General features: G+C 39.3%; 1 protein-coding gene across 18 annotated transcripts in view; it reads right to left on the minus strand.

The window, feature by feature from the left end:
• Positions 1-23268, minus strand: part of LOC122835327 (neuronal cell adhesion molecule-like) — a 91320-nt gene that overhangs the window by 46199 nt on the left and 21853 nt on the right. For 17 of the 18 annotated variants that reach the window (XM_044124308.1, XM_044124299.1, XM_044124314.1 and 14 more), the window contains exon 2: positions 6198-6277. The gene's annotated coding sequence lies outside the window, so the exon portion shown is untranslated. Of the gene's footprint in view, positions 1-6197; positions 6278-11141; positions 11312-23268 lie in introns of those variants that run through there. The other variant, XM_044124301.1, reaches the window with a different exon arrangement.

The following is a 23268-nucleotide window of genomic DNA, read 5'->3' on the forward strand; positions in this document are numbered from 1 at the left end:
AGACAGCAGCAGGACAATCATCTCTGTCCCGAACCAGGTCGATACCCATGCACAGACAAATCAGACTTCAGGACTGAAGAAAAACAAGACTCCAAGGCACATTGACAAAAACTATTTCTCACTTTCCGCATGAATAGACATTCTTCCTTGCAAAAAAATGCCCACATCTAAGCTAATCTGTTAAATTACTATCTGTTTAAGTGAAATATTCACCTGCCTGAACATTTCCTTTTCTTTTGTCTTAATTGGAAATTAAAAAGAGAAAAAGGTCAAGAAATAGATTACCCCTATGAAGCACAATTTCATTCTAAACATCTTAAACCTTTCATTAGAGAGGTAAATAAAACTATTAATTTTGATTATTTTCATCCCGATCAGCCTTTAAACTGGTCAGTTGTAAATTTAAAAATCTGAATAGATAATTAGCATTACCAGTATTACCAGTATTACCAGTATTACCAGTATTACCAGATCGCAGTGCTTGAAAAGTGCTTACACTTTTCAAACTGCAAGCAGTTAGAGAGAAAAAAAGTCTCAAAGTTAAACATATTTAATATCAACAAGGTGTTTAAATGTCAGAGGGAGATCAGAGAAACGTATCAGAAAGAAGGTGTCCTCTGTGACATTTTATCATATATATCCGTTTAATTTAGGCTGCAAAGGAAGACAGAAAACTGCAGATAAGTGAAAGGCAGAGGATACTGATATTGAGTTTTGTAAAGTGTTTTGGAACATGTTGGAGTTGGAAATGTTGGCTACTTTATAAAAATCTCAGGAATAAATAGGAATACTCTTTCAGTAACGCTTGCTATTCTAATCGCGATTGCTACTCCCAAACACTGTGTGTCATCTGCTCTGCTTACAATTGGCAAGAAAATATTTTTGAATACTTTTCTTATGATTTGTAAAAAGAAGCTCTAAAATAGAAATTGTCTAAAATCATCATCGGTTTTTAAAACAATTTCAAAGCCTGAGCTGAAAAAGCAGCTAAATCCAACAAATACTCGGTTAGATTTGGATAATCAACTATGTTTCAGATTATTGCACAGAAGGTGAGAATGCAAGTTAAAACTAAGCACTGGGGAAGATTGAGCAGATGAGAGGAACTGAGAGGATGGAGATACGACCTCAGAAACAAAAACAGACATCCCCAGGCTGTCAGTTTGAGTAAGCGTCACACAAAGCCAACCTTCTCCAGCATCCCTGAAAAACGGTGAAGAAGAGCAGATTCCCCGTCGAGAGGGGCCTCCACCACCACTTTCTCACCACTCCGCCTGTTTTCGTCTAAAGCTGTCTTTGTATTCACCCATTCATCTATTTGTTTATTCATGTCCCTCTTTCTAAAACCAGTTGTCTTGTCCCTGCGTGTCCCTGTCCTGATTCTGCTTCTCACACAACCGCAGAGACAGAAAAACACAACTTGCACGGGGAGGCCTGCTGAATCAGTTTACCGTCAGAGAATTGCCAGGCTCTCATCAAAAAGACACCTTGGAAAACTCTCGGTGCGCTCGCCCGAAACGACGAGTGCTAGGAGCGGGCCAGGGGCCCGACGTGGCCGTGTGAATCCCACCGCTCATCTTCATCTCTGAAATTCAGCTGCTTTACCGCCGAATGTGTGAGAGAAGATGGCCAATAGCAAAAAAAAATAGACCTAGTCTGAAAATGTAAAATTGCAGACAGATTGAGGAAGAACCAAACATGGAGAAGCAGCATTCGGTCTTTATGCACCACAAATTTGAAACAAGCTGCCAGAAAACTACAAAACAGCCAAAACACTGAGTTCCTCTGATTGGTACTGAATGCAAAATTTCTCAATATATTTGATGTGTGTTTGCTTGATGATTTTGATTATGGCAAATGACAAAATGTAATGTTTATTGCTTGTCTCATAATTCGTGACTGTATAATGCTTTTATAACCTAAAGCGCTTTGAACTGCCTTGCTGCTGAAATGTGCTACGCAAATAATTTAGACTTTTTTGGCACTTCACATATTCGGTTTATACCACTGCCTATAAACCGAATATTTCAGCGATGTAAAAAGCTTTGTTTTGCTTCAGTGTAATCCATTGTGTATTCTCACACATTATCTCTTTAGGGGAGGGTCAGTGGACGTTTTTGTTTGACTGAAAACACTGGAGACATGCTAGAAAAGAGGGAGGGACATGATGCAACAAAAGGCCTGCCAAGATTTGATTGAGGCATGTTGCAACTCAAGGTCAGTATTCTTCTCAGCGTGGACGCTTCTTTTAGTAGAAGTAAAAAAGAGAAAATTGAAATTCCCAAATCTCCCGTTTTTCTAACATGCCTTCTGTAGATACACCTTTGGCCTTCCAGAGTCTCTTTGCTTTCAGTTTTATCTTTAGAACGTGAAAGACATGGTTAGTTGGAGAAATAGCTAACCTCCTCCTCTGTTGAATAAAATCAGAAAGCATGTTCTCTTTTTGTTACATTAAATATTCAACTTGCAACTAAAATGAACGGTAATTGCTTCAAAAGGACACATGAAATCCAATCTTCTCTTGGCAAAGAAGCAATTTCATATAGTCACAAGTGAAATATAATAAGAGTACTACCAGGGCTCTCGTTCATAAATGGTCTTTCCAGCCGGGTTTGGTGGTTTATTCTAACAGGTGAAGTTTTTGGAGAATGCAATAAGAGATCAGTGGGCTCTAATTTATTTATTTTTTCCAGTAATCAGTTGTTAAGATATACAGCAGCGTGAAAAAAGTATTTGACCTGAAACAGATGTCTCCCATATTTGCGTTATGGTCAGACTTTCATGTTTCAGATTAAACACAGCATGTCAGGCAATAACCTGCTATTCAAATCCATCTAGCCCTATATTAAAATGTAAATTACCCTTTGATAAAAGGGCAGAAAAGCAATAACGACTTTTTGTTGAATTAATATAATTAACATAATTTTTTTTCTGGGTGGCTGATTTCAATTTCAGTAGCCACACCCAGGTCTGACTACTGCAAAGTCAAGAAACCCCTTAAGCAGGACCTGACTGATCCCCAATAGCTGCACCTTTGATGCAAACGTCGACCTTTTAGAGAGGTATGGTTGAAGTTCAAAGGACACAACATTTCAGAAAAATATTCTACAAATAAACATCAAATTTGTAGGGTCAGAGTCCGGACGTGTTTTGCTTCTTCAGGACCTGGATAACTTGCAGTGACCGATGTAACCATGAATGGAGAGTTCAGTCTCCAGTAAACTTCAACTCATGCGCACTGGAAGTTTTATGCAGCTGCACAATCATCTAACTCATACCAATGAGACCACCACTGACTACATTAAAGGTGTTGGAGTGGCCTAGTCAAAGTCTGGACATAAATCGGACTGAGATGCTGTAGCGTGACCTGAAAGGATATTCTGGACCAAAAACCTTCCAATGTGATGAACTGACACAGTTATTCAATCACTTTCCCCTTATGGCAAGATTGGTTTGTGTAGCTTTTTTTCCTCAGTACTTGTAATCATTATTTGAAAACTGTTTTTTGGCATTTCCTCTGGTTTTCTTTGACTCATGTCTTCCCCCTTTCCTGTCAGCCTACTGTCATATAAGGGACACTAGAGCCAACAAAAAGACCCCCTGGTGGGAAAAAAAAGAAAGAATTAGAAGAGTCCAATACTACTCTGATGTTAAATTATCTCTTGTACCAGAGAGGGGTGTTTTTTTTATTTTTATTTTTCCCACCCATCCCTATTTGGCATCCAAACACTGAAATACGGACGCCACACTCCCGAACGAGCCTGTGAGAGAAACTGGTTGAAAGACAGCAGCTTGGAGGTAAACAGAAACCTCTGCGGCCTTCTAATGGAGGGCTCTGGCCCTGAATGCAGCTGTTCACAATAGACGCTTCACGCCTCACTGTGTTTCAAACCACAAAATTCAGTGTGCCGCTCCCGAGTGTGGTCCTCTGTGACTCGGCCATTGAAAACTGTAGACTCAGCCTCTCTGGCCCACAGCACACATTCACACTGCCACAGCGCAATGACACGGGTGAAATGGAAAGAATTCAGAGACAAACGGAACGACGAAGAGGAAAGCAGAGGCAGAGAGGAGCGCGGCAACAGGCATGTAAATGGAAGTGAGCCCCCACCAGCATAACTAAAACAAGGGTAGCACCAACACAAGAGGCAGATTAGCTTCGAGCCAACTGAGTCCCTCGGCACTGAGCTCTGCTGTGCAGCGCTCCCCGCCTGACGCAGCGTGCTGCGAGGCTGACGTGGGATCCCTCCTTCACAACCTGCTGGACGGTGGACACACATCACTCCATGTCACCTCGCTCAAAGAGCATCAGATCAACTCCCCGCTGGATCATAGACACACTTTCAGAGCAGCACAATGAGGGGGGGAAGCCAAAGGTCAGAAAGGGTTGAAACCAGTTCTCTGTCACATCTTAAGCTTCGGGGGGAATGTTTTCATTATGCCATGGAAAGCCACAAATTCTGATGTATTTCATTGGGATTTTTATGCAAAAGACCAGAACAAGGTAGCAAATAATTATAAAGTGGGAAAAAAACTATACATTTTTGAAAAAGTTTTTTTTTTTTTTTTCCCCTACAAGTCTTTAAGTAGACTTGTGGGTAGTGTGGAGTGGATTTGTGTTCAGACCTCCTGAGTCAAAACTTGTAGGATTACAAATTGGAACTTTAAGATCTTGCCACATAATGTGAATTGGATTTACATCTGGACTTTAACTTGGCCATTCCAACACATTAACTCTGCATGTTCAGACTCGTAGCCCCACTCTCAAGTCTTTTGCGGCCTCCATCCAGCTTCTTAATAAAACTCCCCAGCTTTCCTTGCCCAAAACTGTCACACTATGTTTCACAACCGGAATGGTATGTCCAGCTTTGGTCCCCGATCAGAGTTCAAATACTGCTTTGTGAGATGTTCAAAGCTTGATATACAACTCTGTAACCCAAACCTGCGCTAAATATCTCCATCTCTGGCACTTCGCAAGATGTGTTTCCTTGTTGCCTGTTTGCTTATGTTATGTAACAACCTGTGATGTCTTTCCAGAACAGCTGTATTTACACTGAGCTCAACTTCTACACATTTTGACCTTCTCTAATAAATAGCTGACCTCTGAGCAGATGGTTCTATTGAAATGTAATAATGGGGTGTAATTTAAAAATCTGAACACCCCTCTCCTCAGATTATCATTTGTAAAACAGATTAATTTAGGGCTACACATACAGATCCACATTTTCCTCTATCTGCTTCCAACACCCTACAGTGGCATCATTGGATCTATAATGTTCTCCAGGCTCCACCCAAATGGCTGAATATTTCATTAAATCTTTGCAAAGAATTATTGCATTTCAAACAGTCCATTGTGATATTAATTTTGCATATAGTAAGTCAGTGATGACAGTACATTTGCTATGCATTTTCCTGTCCTAACTTAAATGTGTTTTTTCTTCCACTTCCTTATCACAGACTACTTTGTGTTGATCGTTAATGTAAAACTCCAATAAATTACGCTGAAGCAAATTTCGAACATTTACTTCAAAATAAGTAAATGTTTGAAATTTATAAAAACCTCTTCCGCATCTGAGAGTGCAGAGCCTTTTCCACCTCCGCACACTCCACTGTGAGCCATTATGTTGCTAATAGAAGAGGAACGAGGCAAAGTTCAGGCTCCCAGGGATATCTTAAGATTTCTAACTACTAATGCCCACTATCTCAGCAGTGGGCGAGTGCTGACAGGGTTTGTTACACTGAGAACCAAAATGCGTCAAAAACACAGTCGAACCATTGTGATTTCATGCCAATCCTCACTGCCAAAACTCTCCACCAGCAGACAAATGGCAGTCAAGCAAACAGTGACCTTTGCCTCACAGCTAAGTGAAAAAAAAGCAGGCATCCCAGCAGACTTTTAAAAGAGAATGAGAAAGGTTTGATGACTCATAAGCTCTACAGAAAAGTGTTGGTATTAATATCTTTTCCAGGCTTTCAGCATCACAGATGAAGACACCGAGGCTGGGGAGAGCTTCACAGTGTCGCAGCCGAGTGACATCTGTGTGTTTACATCCTGCGGGACTAGAGTTGGCTTTAAGGAGAGCGTTTGATGTTTAAAAAGGATAGAGGTTCATACAGTTTTAGAAAATGATAATATCAGAGAAGAAAGTGATGTGATACAGAAAAAAAAAGAGTGGAAAAAAATGTTTTCAGCTTACCAGAGGAACCCAAATACCCTCGCTCCGCTTCCTCTCAGGGTAGATGTCTGCTTCTTCCTCCTGTGGGGTTTTTCTTCAGTCTGGTAAATTCAAGAGAATAAGACATTTCACTTTTACTCACAACATTCAGATTATTTTTTTTTTATTATCAGGACTTCAAAGCACCCAGGAAGGAAAATCCAACCTCTCTTAAAAGATTTCTCAGTAGGAAGTTTTGTACATTTACTTCTTTATACAGTGGGTTTACTTCTCTCTATTTGGTTTTATTACAATCTGCAAGAAAAATCCCTTTCACATTGGAAATCTATTCAGCCCTTTGTCACATCAAGGGATCCTCCAACATGAAATCTTCCCTCATCAAAGGCTCTGCCTTTTTTAAAGAACGCATGTAAACCACTGTGGGTGTGTTGGGTCTTTACAAATGCACTTAAAACACACCCGACTGTGAAAAGATTTGTAGGTGAAAAGAAAGCAAACACCCAACCTGTGTAAACCTGTGTGATTTTGGACTCAGACACAAACAGTGTGTAGTCCAAGCTGACAAAGAGCCACAGCTGGCAGACATCTCTTACTCCTGTTGTTCTCTTATATCACTGATCTCTTCTTTCTTCCACCAATTTGCCATCCTTCTTTTTTTCTCTTAAACTCTTGTTTTCAATTCAAAACACTGCTACTGTCTTAATTTTCCCTCCTAACTCCTTCTCCCCCAGTGCTACCAGCCCTCCATACCGATCCTCTCCTCTCACTTGATGACATCTTTTTCCTTTCCTCACCTGCGTCTCGTCACTTTCGCTACTTTGAGGTTAGGACTACATGCAGGGACATGAGTGTGTTCAGAGAGTAGAGTGCACGTTTAAGATCACTGTAAAGATGCGTTGGCATGTCTAAAATCAAGTTAATTATTTTTTTTTTCCATTACACACCAATTTACATAATCTCATAAAAAGTTATTGTGCAAGAACTAGAGATTCTTCAATGATGACAACTGGAAATTGACAGAATTATACTATATGTCTTAAGTGCTTTGCGAAAGTATACATACCCATAACATGTAATTCACCATTTGTCAATACAACCACAAACCTTCACATTTTCTATTGGTATTTTATGCGATAGATCAGATAAAAGGTAGCACACACTTTGACTCTAGAGAGAAGAAACCTATATGCTTTTAAGTTTTTTTGCAAATAAAACTGAATAATGTGAAATTGAATGCATCATTCCATAGCTTGAACATATTTTGAGATAAAACAGCTTATAGTTGTTGTTCTGCTTGAAGATGAATCTGCCTCTAGGTTTTCTGCGAGAGTTATCTTGTATTTAACTCCATTCATCTTTCCATTTGTTCTCACCAGCTTTGCTGATGAAGAATAAAAGTCCATAGTGGTGGAGACTACAACAGTCACTTATGCTCTGGTCTGCCATGTGTTTGTTTTTGACTTTGAAGTGGATTTATGACTTTCTTCTATGAGCTGAACAGATGCAGTGGATTTTATTTAGGCATATAAAGTGATGTGGGAACCAAGTACAATGTATTTAACTTATTTGTGGAAAAAAGTAAAAGAAAAAAAAAATTCCTTTAACTTTGATTTGGTGAATCTTATAAAATTCAATTCAGTACTCTGCTGTGGTAAAGTTATTTTTGGTTGACAAAAAGTTCAAACTTTCAGTGGTGAATGAATACTTTTGGAAAGCACTGCAAATGTCAAGCCAGTTATCAAAAGACTTGTAAGCATGGAGTTATAAAAAGCATTGCATCATTTCTTTGATCTCCTTCTGTCACGTCTCGCCCACATTGTCATGCTTTTATCTGTCCTCTCCGTTCGCTTCGTTCCAGTTTCCTGCACAGTCGACTGTGGGAGATTTGTCTTGACCTATCAAGACACCACAGCAAACAAAATAAACTACAAGAGAAGTTCATAAAATACAGTTTCTTTCAAAACAATCTGGAGAAAATTTTTATTGCGTTGCTATTTGTTATGGCCAATCCTCTAGCATCTTTGCCTTACAGTATCTCATGGTGAATGCAGACATGCTCCAAGAGATTGACTGGCAAAAATGATTGAAGAGCCCAATCCAATTTAATTCCGGAAAAAAAAACTTATCGACTTCAGTCTGCTGCTCAAAATAAGAGTCTGGAGGCCCAATAGAGAGAGAATCAGCGTTTCCACATGGTTTAATACAAACACTGCTTTCTGTGCTGTCACACAGGTGCTATTATCAGCTGCAGGTTTGCAGGTTTCCTTTGCTTCGGTTCCCTGCGCGTCCAAAACTTATCAGGAGATTTTTTTTTCCATTTTCCATCCCAAAACCTTCCATTATTTATTTCAACCAACTGTGCAATTCCCTGACTTCAAGAGCTTAGGTGTAGTTAATACATTTCCGCTTACCAAAAGACAGGAAAAAAACAACAAATATAAAAGGACGTTCTCATAGACTTGGATTTAAGAGGTTTCTCACCCAGATTTTAAAAACACTGACATAGATACTTTTCTCCTCAAATATCCCCCTTTATTATTGCTGACACCACTGCTGACTTCGCAGCAGTAGAAGTACAGACCCACACCGTGGTGCTCTTGTACCGAACCTAATTGATCATCCGTTCTTCTCCCATTGATTTGTTGGATCGTTGTGAAAGGCTTACTGCTGCTGAAGCCTTTAAATAAGACACAGCAATGAAATGACCTTTCTACATCCTGTTGGAGCGATCCAAATCCTGATCCCATCAAAAGCAGCCTCGCCCCACGACGTCGGGCCCACCGTCCCTCTGCCCCACCTCTGCCCTCGGACCCCACAGAGCCGGGCAGAGTTCAGTCCAGATCTGCTGCCATGGAGATAAGAAGAAGGCAATGTGGTAGTGGGACTGAAAATAGCCCGACCGTGTGCTGACAGTGGCTAGACTACAAAACACCTCGCAGCAAGAGATGCATAGTATTCCTCAATACCTCTGAGATCACTCTCATGCCGTGAGTAATGCCAGAATGAACAGGCTTTAGCAGGCTGAGAGTAAAAACACAACTCAGTCCAGTTAATAGAAAGATCAACACAAACTGAATGACTGGTGCAGATTGGATACTGCTGTTTCTTTCTTCTGACAACTTTGTTTTGGTCTCATTTTTGATATTTTGATGTCGCTTCAACAATCCCAAAATCACAATTAGATCAGATTGATAATCCATTTATGAATGTGGGATTCGTTTGGGATACGTAGCTAAATTAGGCTCAAAGATGTCAAACACACCGTGCTCTGATCTAAAGAAAATAGAAACATTGTTAGAAACAAAAGTAATCTTTGAAAGATATTAAAATTTGTTTGATGTTCTGAAACATTATAACAGCCCAAAATAAATAAAAACAACTTTACAGCTTAACACTTAATATTCAGTATTTGTGGATTTTTTGTACTTATTCAAGGAAAATCTGCCTGTCCCATTTTATTGTAGCACATGTCTGATATATTTGAAAAAAAAAAAACATGCGAGAAGCAGAAATATGTAGGTGCAATGCCACTTGACATGCTTTGCAAAACAGCCAATCAAGGAGAGCCATTTATCTTCCTTGGCGCTGATTGGCTGTATCCCCAGGATGGAGATAAGGATTGTAGATTATTTACGGCAGTGCCAAGATAGTTTCCATTGTGTATGGATGAGCATTTGGTATTTAACTGTTAAAATAAGCAGTTTTAAGCGTTCTTAGAAGGGGGTCTCTATATTTAAAAATGTTAGTTATCCACAGGTGGCTGTGTTCCCTACCCCTGTTAAATATCAGGGGTCCACTCTACCATAAAAGCACTTATCACTTCTTTGCAAATTGTTCAAACCTTCATTCTGAAGAGTTTTCTATTTATTTTTATCAGTATCTTCAGGTGAAGATACCATAGTTTCTACGTATGACAGAGATGGTTCTTTATTACTTCAGACTCCATTGGAGCTGGAGGAATGTATGGTCACTCTGATGTTTTCTCTGTCATCACTTCATCATGCCTGAGATTAGACCCTGTTAAAATCAGCACTTTTTAAGATCCCTGTAGACCTGATACTGGTAATGTCAACAAGTGTTTCAATCATGACTCACTGCAGATGACACCATGTGGTTTGTTCTGTAATGATGTTTGGTTCCTTCGCATTTTTCAAGTCAAAATCCAAAACTTTTCCAAACTCAAACTGGACGGACGGATGGATGGGTCTAACTTCTCCTTACAAACTATAGTATTTTTCATTCCTATTCTTGCCCAGATCTAGAAAAAAACCTAAATCAAGTTCTACACGTTTCTCTTTCAAAGCTGTGGGGTTTGTGTGTGTGTGTGCGTGTGTGTGTGTGCGTGTGTGTGTGTGTGTGTGTGTGTGTGTAAGTCAGATAAGTGAAGGGGGTTCAACACCAGCCATATCAGCAGACTGTGTTTAAATTTAGTCTTGACTAATGAGAGGCAGAGTGTGGACACAAAAGAAGCATCATTAATGCCAAAAATGAGTGAAATAATTAGAATGAGAATACTCTTTTTTTCCACAGCGAGGACTTCAGAAGAGACAACATTTAGAGACACAGAAGGGTTCTGCTTGGCATTAGATGTACAGAATAATCAGGATGAGAATAAAGACAGACTTCTTCAGTGGCTCATTATCACCTTCTGTTTTAATCTAGAAATTATCTAGAAAACCAGCTACTACAATGCTTTCTGCCTCAAAGTTTAGTCTTAAATTTTACAGGTTTAATCTATAATAAATATGAAACATCTTTAAGATTAGACCCTGTTAGCACCTTTTCAATATAAACATATGGACATTTTTCCTCTGAAACCAGTAAGTATCAACTAATCATCTTACTACTTCATGCAAGAGGAAAGTACTTTTGTACGCCACCTGCAGATCCTATGGAGCATCAACACTTTTACTTTTTACATAACAGCGACTGGTTGACCTCTGAGTAACAAACAGGAAACCTCACCTTTATGTCTGTATGTATCAGTTGGGTCAGATCCTGTCAGCTTGTGCATTTGCTGCATGAGAGGGAAGTTCGTTGCTCAAAATCCCAGCGGCTGTGTATTCCTCGATGTATCTGCTGTGACTGAGTGACAGTAGAGTGAGGAGCTGTTTCCCCTCACAAAGTCAGCCTCCACTAACACACCCACCAGCCCTCCTCATCCCCCTCCTCCTCCTACGAAACCCACCCCTCCCCTCTCACGCTGGGATTAAAACAACCTTTTGTCTATCCACAATACGGGTTAAACATTTCCTGCTATCGAATGAATCAGCTACCCGAATCCAAAGAGTTACCAGGTTGGGTTTGGAGGAGTGTTCTTGCATGAGCATTAGACTTTTTTTTTTATTTATTTTTTTAAAGAAAGTTATTTGCTTTGCATCAGAGACAAACGTCAAGGAGAACAAGGGGAAGACAGAGCGTAACATTGGGCCATATGAATTTGGCAGAAGATTAAAGCCGACCTGACACTTTAATTTCATGTTAAGTCAAACGCCGCATAGTGCAAAAAGGAAAACAACTGTCAGCTGTGCTGATTGTGTTCCAGTCAATGGAGCCTCCTCAATGTTCAATAGAGGGTGGAGGTGGAGGAGAAATGGAGCAGCAACTTAAATTAAAAAAGAGGAAAAAAAGCCTCGAGGCACATCCTAAAGACTTCCTTTCCCATACAGTTAGACACCACAGAAGGTGCTCACCTACGCCCGACAGATGTCCCCATGCAATCTAATCTAGTTGACTCTGTGAGGGGGAACTTATTTATTGCCGACTCCTCACCAGCATTATTGTGGCCCATTTTAAAAGAATGGATGTGAAAAGTCTTTTGACGTCGGTTAGCTATGGTTGCGGAGGGCAACAATGGTTTGAGAGAATAGCTTTTCTCTGCACCCAGCCTTAAATAACACTGCTCTCAAGACAAAAGCAAAGAAAATGTAACATTATCTGCATCAAAGAGCAATGTCCATCCCATTGAACAGTCACTTAGAGCCCTTTGTCCAAAGAGCCCTTTGCGCCACATCTTTAGACCCGTTTTAACTGCATTCAAGACTTTTACTCCCGTCATGTAACTAAAGAGTTTTAAGGTAATTTTATTTCTTTACTTCCCACTACAATCCCGCATTAAGTTTACAACTTTAATAATAATTTAAAACCTAGAAGAAGAAAAACACAATGACAGGAAAACATGGAACTAATGAGTGCCGCCTCTGGTTGGTTTAGCACTCGGAAGTGTTTAAACGAGCCACAAAAAAAGAAAAGAAAGACGACATCCTATAGAATAAAATGAGTTTTGTGCTGCAGCTGAATTAAAAAAAAAAAAAAAATCTATGTAACCCAATAAATCATGTCACGAAACCCTTTCCAGGTTGTTACTCTAGCAAATAGCTGGATTTGGAATCAGTGGACCACTGAGGATATGGTGCAGGTATTTATCTATTTTTCTATCTATTTTTCTCTTTTGATCTGATATTAAGTCAAATTAAAATGTTCCTGTCCGTTAAACTTAATAAAAGCTTTTCTATTTTTATTAACTTATTAGCTTTTCTATTTTAACTGTTCTAGTAACAAAATACTAGAACATTAACAGAGGATTAATTTAGATAAATCTTTCAACATTTTTAAAAACTTCATAAAACACCCAAAAACTCTGACTTTGTCCTTCAGCAACCTTAGGTCTAACTTAGCACTATCCTTTAGGTCTATTTGGAAAACCACTATGTGCTCAAAATTTACTTCCTAATTGGATTCTTTTCACTGTGGATATCATCACTATTCAGTTCTGACTTCTTCTCTGGCTGGATTAAATTTTGTTGCCACACAGAGGCTGCGTTGATAACTGGTTCATTCTCAGGTAAGACATTTACTTATTTGTATGTCTGATGTTGTGGACATTATTGCCTATACTGTTCAAGAGTTTAAAAAGAGAAAAATGTGAGTATAACAACTTATGATAAAAAAAAAAAGAAAACAAGTTAATGAGTGCTACAAGTTCTTCTTCGATTATTTGCATGATTTTTATATATTTTTGCGCTTCTGAACTGATGCAATAATCTTGAGGTGCATCTGGAATGAGCATCCCGCTGTTTCCACTGGGAGCGAATTTAAAACCTGACATTTTAAAAAGCCAAGATGTTCAAATGTGATTTGAATCTCACAAAACGCTTATTGTTGCAATGCACACATTTCACTTCCACCTACTTGCAGCCTGCACACTGTCAGAGCTCCCCGATGCTGCGGTTTTTACTTTTAATTTCCTAATGAACTGCTTGTAGCCTTTTATATGTAAACTACTCAGCATGCAAACATTTCTCGGCTTTGACGTCGCCGCGTGAAATGCCATTAATTTAGAAAATGTAAATAAAGGCATTCATAGGAGCAGACACTTTCCATAGATGATGGATAGTACCAAAGTGTATGGATTATTGTATGAAACGGGAGAAAGAGCCATATTTCTCTGAGCGAGGGGCGTGATTGACCAAGTCTAATGGGCATTATTTCTGCACACTGACTCTGTAGAGTGGAGACACTGGGCGATCCCCGCCGGCCCATTGCTCCTTTAGACAACACACTGAGATAGGAGCGCAGCCCTTCTTGCTCTTTGCCATGACACCAATAGATTAACAATATTTCAATGGCTACTTTTACCGGAGCGAAGTTCGTGCGGCAGTAAAACTATGCAGTCCTAACCAGAGTGTGTGTTTGTGCATATGTGTACGTGGGTGTCCATAGTGAGAGCTTCCTTTGAATTTCCTTGTCAGAAATGTGAATGGGGAAGAAATATGATTGGCTCGGGGGTGAGAACAAGGGTCTGAGTTCACAAGGCTATCAAGGCGGGGCAGAGGGACACTTGTGAGCTACTTCACTCCTCTCAGCATCAGAATGAGAAGAGAAGCACGGGTGATTTGGTTCTCTAATGTTTGCTCCTACTAGTAATCCTCAACACTTGTCGGTTTGAACCCATCAAACAATAAGGTGCTCCGTTGTGTTTTCAGGTTAGGTCGAGAAGACAAATGTTTCGAAGTTCTCCTGTATGAACTGATAAATAATGACAATGACATGATAGGAATAGAAAGCACTGTCCTCAGGCAATTGCCTTTTGTTGTCCTCATCCATGTCTCTATCAATTTAGGTCCTGTTAACTCTAGATTAGCAAGTAACAAAATGAAGAGAAGGAAGGGGTTGGGGTTGCCGAGGTGACTGGTAATTTATTGAAGGAATAATATGTCCAGGTCTGGTCAGAGGTTTGCATACACTCATCGTGGCCATGATAATCAGAATTATTCTGAACTTTTGGATATTATTAACAACTTCAAAATTTGCTTTTGCTATGAATACATTTCTGGCATAACTCTGACTGGACATTTCACTATTCCTCTACTTTACTAAAACTGATTGGTTTCCTGACAGGTAACCAGATTTTAAAAATAATATAATTTTCTGCAGGGTTGGAAAATTCCACATCTAATGTTGGATGATTATCCTGAGATGATGAAGAATTTGAAAGAAGTCGGGCGTTAAAAATGCAAGATGTTATTGCCATGCTTAACATTTGCCGTGATGTTCTTAGGTTTTAAAGCTTCACCTTTACTTTTTAAACATTTTTTTTCATTGCTGGCAAACAGCTCAATTGTTGTTTAGCTTGAAAGTAAAATATGTCTCCAGAAGGGTTATTCAGATTGGATATAGACATAGACACATTAAAACTAGTTCTGGAAGAACTACATTAGGCACATGAACGCAACTCTACCCATGCCTTGATTGCACTCCTATTAAAAATTTATGAAATATGATTAAAAGTTCAGTCTTTGCCAGGAAACCTACAATTGCTGACAACAAGTGTGGTCAAATGTCCAACCAGACTGAAGCCAGCATCTAGTTGACACCTATTAACCATATCTGACTTCTCTGCAGCTTACTAAAATATACTAAATTAAATATGAGTAGAGCAGTTTGTGTATATTTGGACCTGTTTGTGTGATTATAAACCCATGTGGTTTGAATAAAATCCACAACACATTGATACTTGCGCACCCAATTTGTGTTTTAGCTCTAATTTGGAAGAAAAATCTGTTTAAATGCAAATTCTGAGTAATTCTCTAGCTAAAAGAACTAGAAAAAATATATATAAATTTTGTTTTAAGCCAGCCAATCATGCAACCAGAACTGAAAACAAAGTGGTCGGTTTGGTTAGAGAATTTACATGAATTACACGAAGACCCCCAGCGAGACTGCCGTGACCTCTCCCCAGCTTTTTGAAACTAAACAACACCCTGGTACCGCCCATCGATACGCACACACCCCTACACGGTTACACACTGTTGGTGGAGAGCGGTGCTACTGGTTTCCATGGCGCCGTGAGACTCACTGACAGGACTGAAGTGTTAACACGTAGGAACACAAGACAGACGGACAGAAAGAGGGTGCCATAGAGAGAGCAGTAAACAAAACAAGGCAAGTGTGGTATAGAAGAGATTTACCACACGCAGTCAGCAGACCATCCCCGAGGTTAAGGACCGGTGGATATCGTATTTCTTTTTTGACTTAAAGAGCCTCACAGACACAATCCAAAACACACACAACACTTCAAGCAGCAGGAAGTCAGAGCAGCGGCAAGCACTTCTTTTAATCTCCTACGTATTTACACCTTGCAAAGTCTTTATAAAGTGAAAATACATCACAGAAATTTGTTTTATGTTAAAATTAGGTTGCCCATCTGCAGGTTGTATACAAGCCATGTCATCAATGGTCAACCATTGAGTTCAGTAAATATGTCAACTCTAAAATTCAGTGCAAAATGAATCAGTTGATTACAGGGATTTCTGAAAACCAAACATACATTTACAAAAAAAGACTATGAAGGACAAGTTTTAGTAAGATGCTGAATCAAAAACAGCCTTGAAACCCTTTTATTCTCCCAGATACATGTGCTTACACAGAATTACTTCTGTAATCCTTAACTGAAAAAAGATGAAGTTATTATAATAGAGAGAAATATTATATATATTTTTCTTTTATCAACTTAAAAACTTAACAACACAATTTCAAGGACATAAAAATCTCTTCCAAATTGTCCAGTGCAAAAACGGTGCAGGTGAAAAAACGTGACAACAATCAAGTGACTTAATAATAAATATTATATAAATACATATAATAATTCTATAATAATAATTCTGATAAATATCAGATATTTCCATCTAAAGGTAACTTCTTGTACATCTAAAGGGTCAAAGAAAGAAAACTATAGCTTTAAATTTCGATCTTTCAAACAGTTAAGATCAAGATCAGGGATTTTTGCTATACTCTGTTCAGCCTTTCTGTTATCTCCTCAAATCTGTCTCTCTCTTCCAGCCTGAATAAACCATCTTGACATGGTGTAAAAAATATTCTTTTTAGTAACCATCTCACATATTTACTATCTCTGATTTGGTCTAATTCCACCTCACTGATGATGGCAATAGCTAACTTTAAATGTTCTCTCCTCAGGAACGACATTCAGATTGAAAAGTGTTTTCAATGCATGATGAATTTTCTGATCAGAGGCTATTTACATGCATATCTGCTGATCGACAAACTCATTTCAACCAGTCCACTTTCTTTTATGTATATATTTTTGTTCTTAATGTGATTCTAGATGGGTTTTTTTTATCAACATCTTTATTACTACTAATACTTTTTCTAAATAGGCAATCACAATGTTATTATGACTGGCAATTATGCTGGTTTATAGATTTAATTCCGTAAACCTTTTCTTTATGGGTTTTATACTCCATTCTTATTTTATTTGCTCCACAAGCTCCCTGAGGATATTCAGATATTATGTCGATATTTCCAGAGTGGGTCTTTCCATCCGAGATAACCTCACTAAATGGTTTTGTTCTCCATGACTCGTCTAATCACGAAGCCAAGAGACTTTAAAGTACTATTATTTTATTTTTTATGCGTCTTTTTATGAAAGTCCAGCTACTCTTATTTATTGCTAACTAACCAGCGACTCTGGCAGGCCTGCCAGAAGATGCCAAAACATACACAGCAATATGGCAGCCACTCATGTGCTAATGAAGCAGGAGAGGAAGCACTGCAGCCTGCTTTGACACAGAGTCTGGAAGGGGCTTGCCTCCAACTGCAGAGCACACCAGCTGACGACACGAGGGGAGGTGGAAGATTTCCAGGAGCACTCCGCGGCAAAAGGAGGGAGAGCTCCGCTGAGCAGGTTTCTTCCTCTTATATGGCCCATACTGTCACCCATAAGAAGATCATCTCTGGCCCAGTGAGCATTGAGCGTCCGCGGGTGATAACAAACACACACTGTCTTCCACGCACCCATTCTCTCTGTATGTGAATGTGCTCTGATCCTTATGTCCATATGCATCCACAGACGGCGTAGGCATGTGTGCGCCGCCTATGCCTCCCCAGCAGGACCAATTTCCATCCGCCGTCTGTGTGAGAGCAAGATCGATGCTGCACGGGGCGCGCCATACAGGCTGTTCATTACTGTTGGAAACGCTATGGCCATAAGCAAAAACAACCCAGCCTGCTGATGCGTAACACACCAGCTAGAGCTGGGCGGGTGAATGATAGTTTTACTTTACACAGCTCTTCAGCATCAAGCCTTTACTTCACAAGCAGAGGCAGGAAGAGCAGAACTCGCTGCTGAAGTATTGTTTGAAATGTAACTTTCATTAGTTCTCATTAGTTTCATTAGCCTACTCCAACAACAGCTGAGGCAGCTGGGTGTCACCAGCAGCTATCTTTGATGTGCAGCAGGAGGGCAAGGAGATATTTCTTCTTCCATACTATCTCTCATCTTCATTCTCACCCATGCTGTGAGGCTGACTACCAAACCACCTGTCTCCTCAAACCAGCCTCTACAGAACAAGCGACCAGGTCATCATGCAGCACCCATGCTGTCATGTTACATCCACAACCCCTGGCATTTTTATTACCAGTTTTAATTGTAGTCTTAAGAGGTAGGTCAACACAAATCAGTTTGTAATTATGCTTATATTTACTATATCACAGTGGATCCGTTTGTATGATTGATGTCAAGTTATGTTTGGCATGCCATGTTTGAGAGAGCAACATCTCTCTCTCTCTTATGTCATCTTTCATAAGGGAGAGGTTTAAGGTAAGGCTAATTTCCAAAGGTGAAACTTGAGTGACTAAAGTTTACCTGTGGTGAACTCTCAAAAAACTGAACGATTTTTTGATGGTGGTTTGATTCTGAAAAATCTGTGTATATTATCAACTTCTCAACGTGTCATGTTGCAACCTGAAGGTTTAACATAATTTCTTTTTATTAATTTTTTGTGTCAAACACAAAGCAGAAGGAAAACAACACATGGTGTCCTTACACAAAAAAACTGAGAAATGTTCTGAAGATGTGGTTACTTTTGAAAAGCGCTGTCAATGAGACAAAGAATTTAAAGAGAGGTTCACTGGCGTTTATTTGATACAAACATGTTTGATACACAATCGAATGAAAGGCTCATAAAAGCCTTTTTATTCTATTATATGGGAAGTTATGAATTCCTAACACCAAAGCAACAGTAAAGGAGAAAAGTTACATAAATATTTATCTTAGGACATGTGTGCATCTCTTACATTGAGTGCATAGGTCTTCTGACTTCATATTGCATTGGCCGCCTCCAGTGAATGGACACAGAAAGTTAACCACAAAACAGTTTCTAAACTCTGGCTTAAAGCTTTGAACAAGCACACACCTGTTCAAATGAAAAGAAAAACAGATGGCAAAGAAAAGGCCAAGTGAAAAACATCAAACTATCTGCCTTGAAGCAAATACTTGGACAGTTTTTTTGATGAGCACAAAGCAGAAATAAGCACATTCTTAGTCAGTCCAAAAAACAGTCAGTATAATCCTTTGCTTCCTGCCCTTTCTTTCAAAAGAAAATCCACACTGTGCTTAATAACGCAATAGAAATACAAAAGAGACAAAAAGAAAATAACTTCCGCACGCTCTGTTAATACACATATTGCTAAAAATAAACTAATCTGATCAGTGACGTGCGGTCAGGGGAGGCAGGTGAGGCAGTGCCTCACCAGCCATCATGGAAAGAAACAAAATATATAATCATAAAGTAATTTAAATTGTTATATTCATCCGGTGGTTTGTACTAAAAAATATTTATTTTTCATGTAGCTTCACCAATTTCGATTTTTATTTGTTCAAAATTGCTGAATTTTCTTATTTTCCCATTCAAATGCTTGGAAGCGATGCCGGTGAGGCAGCAGCGAGCTCTGCCTCACCTTGGATTGCGCAACCCCTGGCTCTGCACTGGCTGCTAAGCGGAGAGAGCATGTTGCTGTACGGCGTCAATAAAATGGTTTAAACAAATTTAATATGTGAATTTATTTCTAATAATTTAGCTTATGTATATAATGTACAGTGCTTTTTGTCACCAACTGTGTTTGTGTAACGTGTTTCGTGTAATGAGCGATTATAAACGGCAGAGAACAGGTTCGAGGTGAGGCAGGCAGTTCTCTTGCCTCATGGCAGGGGGCGCTCAAGATCCCAGACGTTCGTCTTGTTCACTCCTCAACTGCCGAGTAAGTGACAGCGAGCTAGGCTAAACGATTCGGGAAGCAAGTCAAGTGCAGCGATAGATTATAATAGAGATAGTGATTTTTTTCCTCTCGCTTATCCCGACTTTCGACATTTATTTTGTTTTGTTTTTTAAGGAAATGTGTGTTTTGTGAGCTACAGTTTGTATGTGTAAGAATGCAGAAGTGAAACATAACCTGTAAACTGCTGTCAATCTATGCATCTATTTGCAAATCTGATTCTGATGACGTCAGTGCCTCACCAGTTATGAACCTCACCGCACGTCACTGAATCTGATCCAAGCTGCAGATGGCGGGCTGTGAGTGACGATATGTTACGGGGCTCTGCGGCAAAGGAGAGAGCATGAATCGGCCTGTTTGAGGCAGACTTTCGCATGAACACGCCGACGCACGCGCACACACACATTTCATGCAGCGGCAGGTGAGGAGAGTAAATGCAGGGAGGCTGATAGATCAGAAATACAGAGAGAAGAAAAAAAGCAAATGAAAGTTAAAAGGGCAGTGAAAAAGTGAAGGTAATGACAAGATGTATGTGATGGCGCGCATATCTAAGGAAGGACATTCATATGTTTGTTTGTCATAAGGTCACAATATATAAATACCTTGCTGTTTGTGTGTCTGTGTGTATGTTTAGAGTGAAATGAATGAGTCACACAAACAAATAAAGCAAGGTAAACACTGAAATGAAGTCGCCTCTAAAATAGCTTGCCTTTATTTAATTTTGCAGAGTTTCTTGTAAATGACTCATTTGTTCAAATAGTTTCATCTCCGTTAAAAGTGGACAAGCACTTTTCAAGAACCTCCTAGGAAAAATGAGCAAAATCTTTTAGATTAAAGGCCTAACCTGCTGGAGACTCGACAAGCAGGCAGGTGAACCAGCAGGGACCAGAGAAAGTTTCCAACAGCCTTCAGCTATTGTTCAAATTCAATCCAACGTTATCACAGCCATATATTAAGCTGAGTGTCGGTTCCCATCAGCTACTGTTTTTCACAAGCAGGATATTATCAGTAGGATATTATCTTAAATTTATGCTGTCATGGATTATCATCAAATAATGCCCACATCATCACACATCAAACTGCTAACAGGCCATAAAACAATGATGGATAATCCAAATATTTCCTCTTATTCACTAGTGATTGGCAGGTCAAAATTAAATATATTCATATATATATAATGTGAGCTGGATTGGTCTGTAAGTATAAATATAATGTGCTTTAACACACTTTGGAATCAAAAATAGCTCTATAAAACAACATTTTATTTTACATTTGTTTGTTTTTTTTAATTAAGTGAAATTATAGTAAATTATACTATATAAATAGTATTGCATAAAGAAAACAGAAATATAAATTGGACAGATCAATGAACATCTAACATCAGTCCTGACCAACAAAATCAGGGCATCTAATATGAATTGCACCAGAGCAAAACACAAAAACCAAAACACTTCTATAGGTAAAATAGGATATTGTGATCTCTAAAAGTGTCACAGTAAATATTTGTCTGTTACGTTTGCCCAGTGTTTGCTTCACTCAGTGGAGGAAGACCACACAGTTCTCCCTCCCTCCTGGCATTCCTGTCTCCTTCTCCCTTTCTTCTTCGCCTATTTCTCCTTTGCCCCTCATCTCTCCTTTCCTTCAAGGAGCCCCTGCTCCATGGTGCAGGTGACAGCTCAGACACAATGAGATGATATCACTGGTCAAACCCGAGCAGCTTGTCTACGTGCTGCACAACAGCAGACGGCTGCAGTCTGACTCAGGCACGCTGCTTAGTTAGTCGGACAAAGAGTAGGAAGGGTAAGAAAGAAGAAGGGAAGAAGGAGGTGGGAGGAGGAGAGAAGACCAGCATGCACCATAGTCAGACTGATGGAAAAAAGAAAGGTGAAGGATGTAGTATAGTCATTATGTCTTTAAGGAAGGTATTCAGAGATAGTCTGTGTGGCTGTCTGTGTGTGGGTTGGTCTGCAAACTGGGCTTCCTTTTAATTACACTATTGGTCCCTCTTTTTCTTCCTCCTCCACTGTGTGACATGCAGACACACACACAACAAACAGTACATGCCACACCTGCCACGAGGAAGATTAGATTTACACAGCATCAATAATTCACCCTCCCTGAACGCAGGAAACACACAGAGAGTCTGGGTTTCTCCAGAATGGCCAAAAAAACTGCAGAAGCCCATAATGATGCTGAAATAAGCAGAAAGTCCTTTCATTGACCGATCACTGGCCAAACTAAGCAAACAAAGTAGTTTAAGCCTTGCAAACACAAACAAGAAGAAGGCTTCTGGCAGTTTTCTATTTTTAGGAACACCTGACTTAAAAAAAAAAAAAAAACATTTCTTGGCATCCAATTCCCAAACCTCTCACTGCTCACTGGGAACACTGACGAAGGCAGGCTTTTATCTCAACAACTGCGTTATGTATGAGCCACAATTTTCACCGTCCTTCGTGTAGCAGCCAAATGCAGGATGCAAATGTGCTTCTGGTGTTGTTTTAAGCTGTTGTTTTGTTTTTCTCCACAGTCAGCTAATAATGTTTCCTCAGATGGGTGATTTATTGCGGCCAGATGCCATTACTAAGGAATCCATCATGCTTGTGCTTTCTGACTTTAAGCTGTGCAAAACTACTGTTTTGAATATTGTTTTGCTAGTTTTAGCCCCAAACAGATTTTAGAGGTTCAGTGAAATGCATCGAAGTAAAATACTCACAATCGCAAATAAATGTTACCTCTTCACTCTACAACTTTTGAGACTGATGAGGCTTTAATAGGATTTACATTACAACTTGAAGTAAATATGAGGTTTTTAAAGTTACTGGATGTAATGTATTTGTAAAACAGATTGAAAATAAATACAGACTCAGCCAGAGGAATGTTGATCTGTGGTAGAATAACAATGGAATGTTATGCCGAGTATTTTTAACTCCATGTTAAAATTGTTAATAAAGCAGGCGCAGTGCCATTTATAACCAATCCGGGATTTTTTTTTTTTCCACAGAGAGAATAAATATTCATAAAAGATATTTATGGCTGCGCTAAATCTTCTGAAGTGACACGGGGAACTCACAGGTTCACTGCAAGGTCAGACTTTGTGATTGTCAGAGAAATTGCAAAAAATACCCTGGAGACACCGCCTAGATATTAGGTGTTGGTTAGTGTGTTGTATTTTTCTCAAGCAGCCGTGGTTTAATTAAGAAAAAAAAATGCCTGAACATATTTCATCTCTCTAGCTGAAAAAAGGGAGAACAGCTTAGACTTACAAAGTTAAATTTTTAATTAATGGAAAAAAAAAAACCCCATCATACAAGCAGGTGGAGGGTTTGTGATGTTTTCTTATTAGCATGGACATCTTACATGTTTACAGTTAAATTGCTTGTTAACCCACCAAATACATGGCAGTAGCTCAGTGTATGTAGGCATTGACATGCCTTTAAATGTTGCTTGCCCTTGAATTTTCTCATACTAACAACTCTCACAGAAAACAGTTCAAAAATGGAAATTTTCCAGGGGTTGTCAG

The sequence above is a fragment of the Gambusia affinis genome, linkage group LG08 (assembly GCF_019740435.1).
Source record: "Gambusia affinis linkage group LG08, SWU_Gaff_1.0, whole genome shotgun sequence".
In the NCBI taxonomy this organism is placed as follows: Eukaryota; Metazoa; Chordata; class Actinopteri; order Cyprinodontiformes; family Poeciliidae; genus Gambusia; species Gambusia affinis.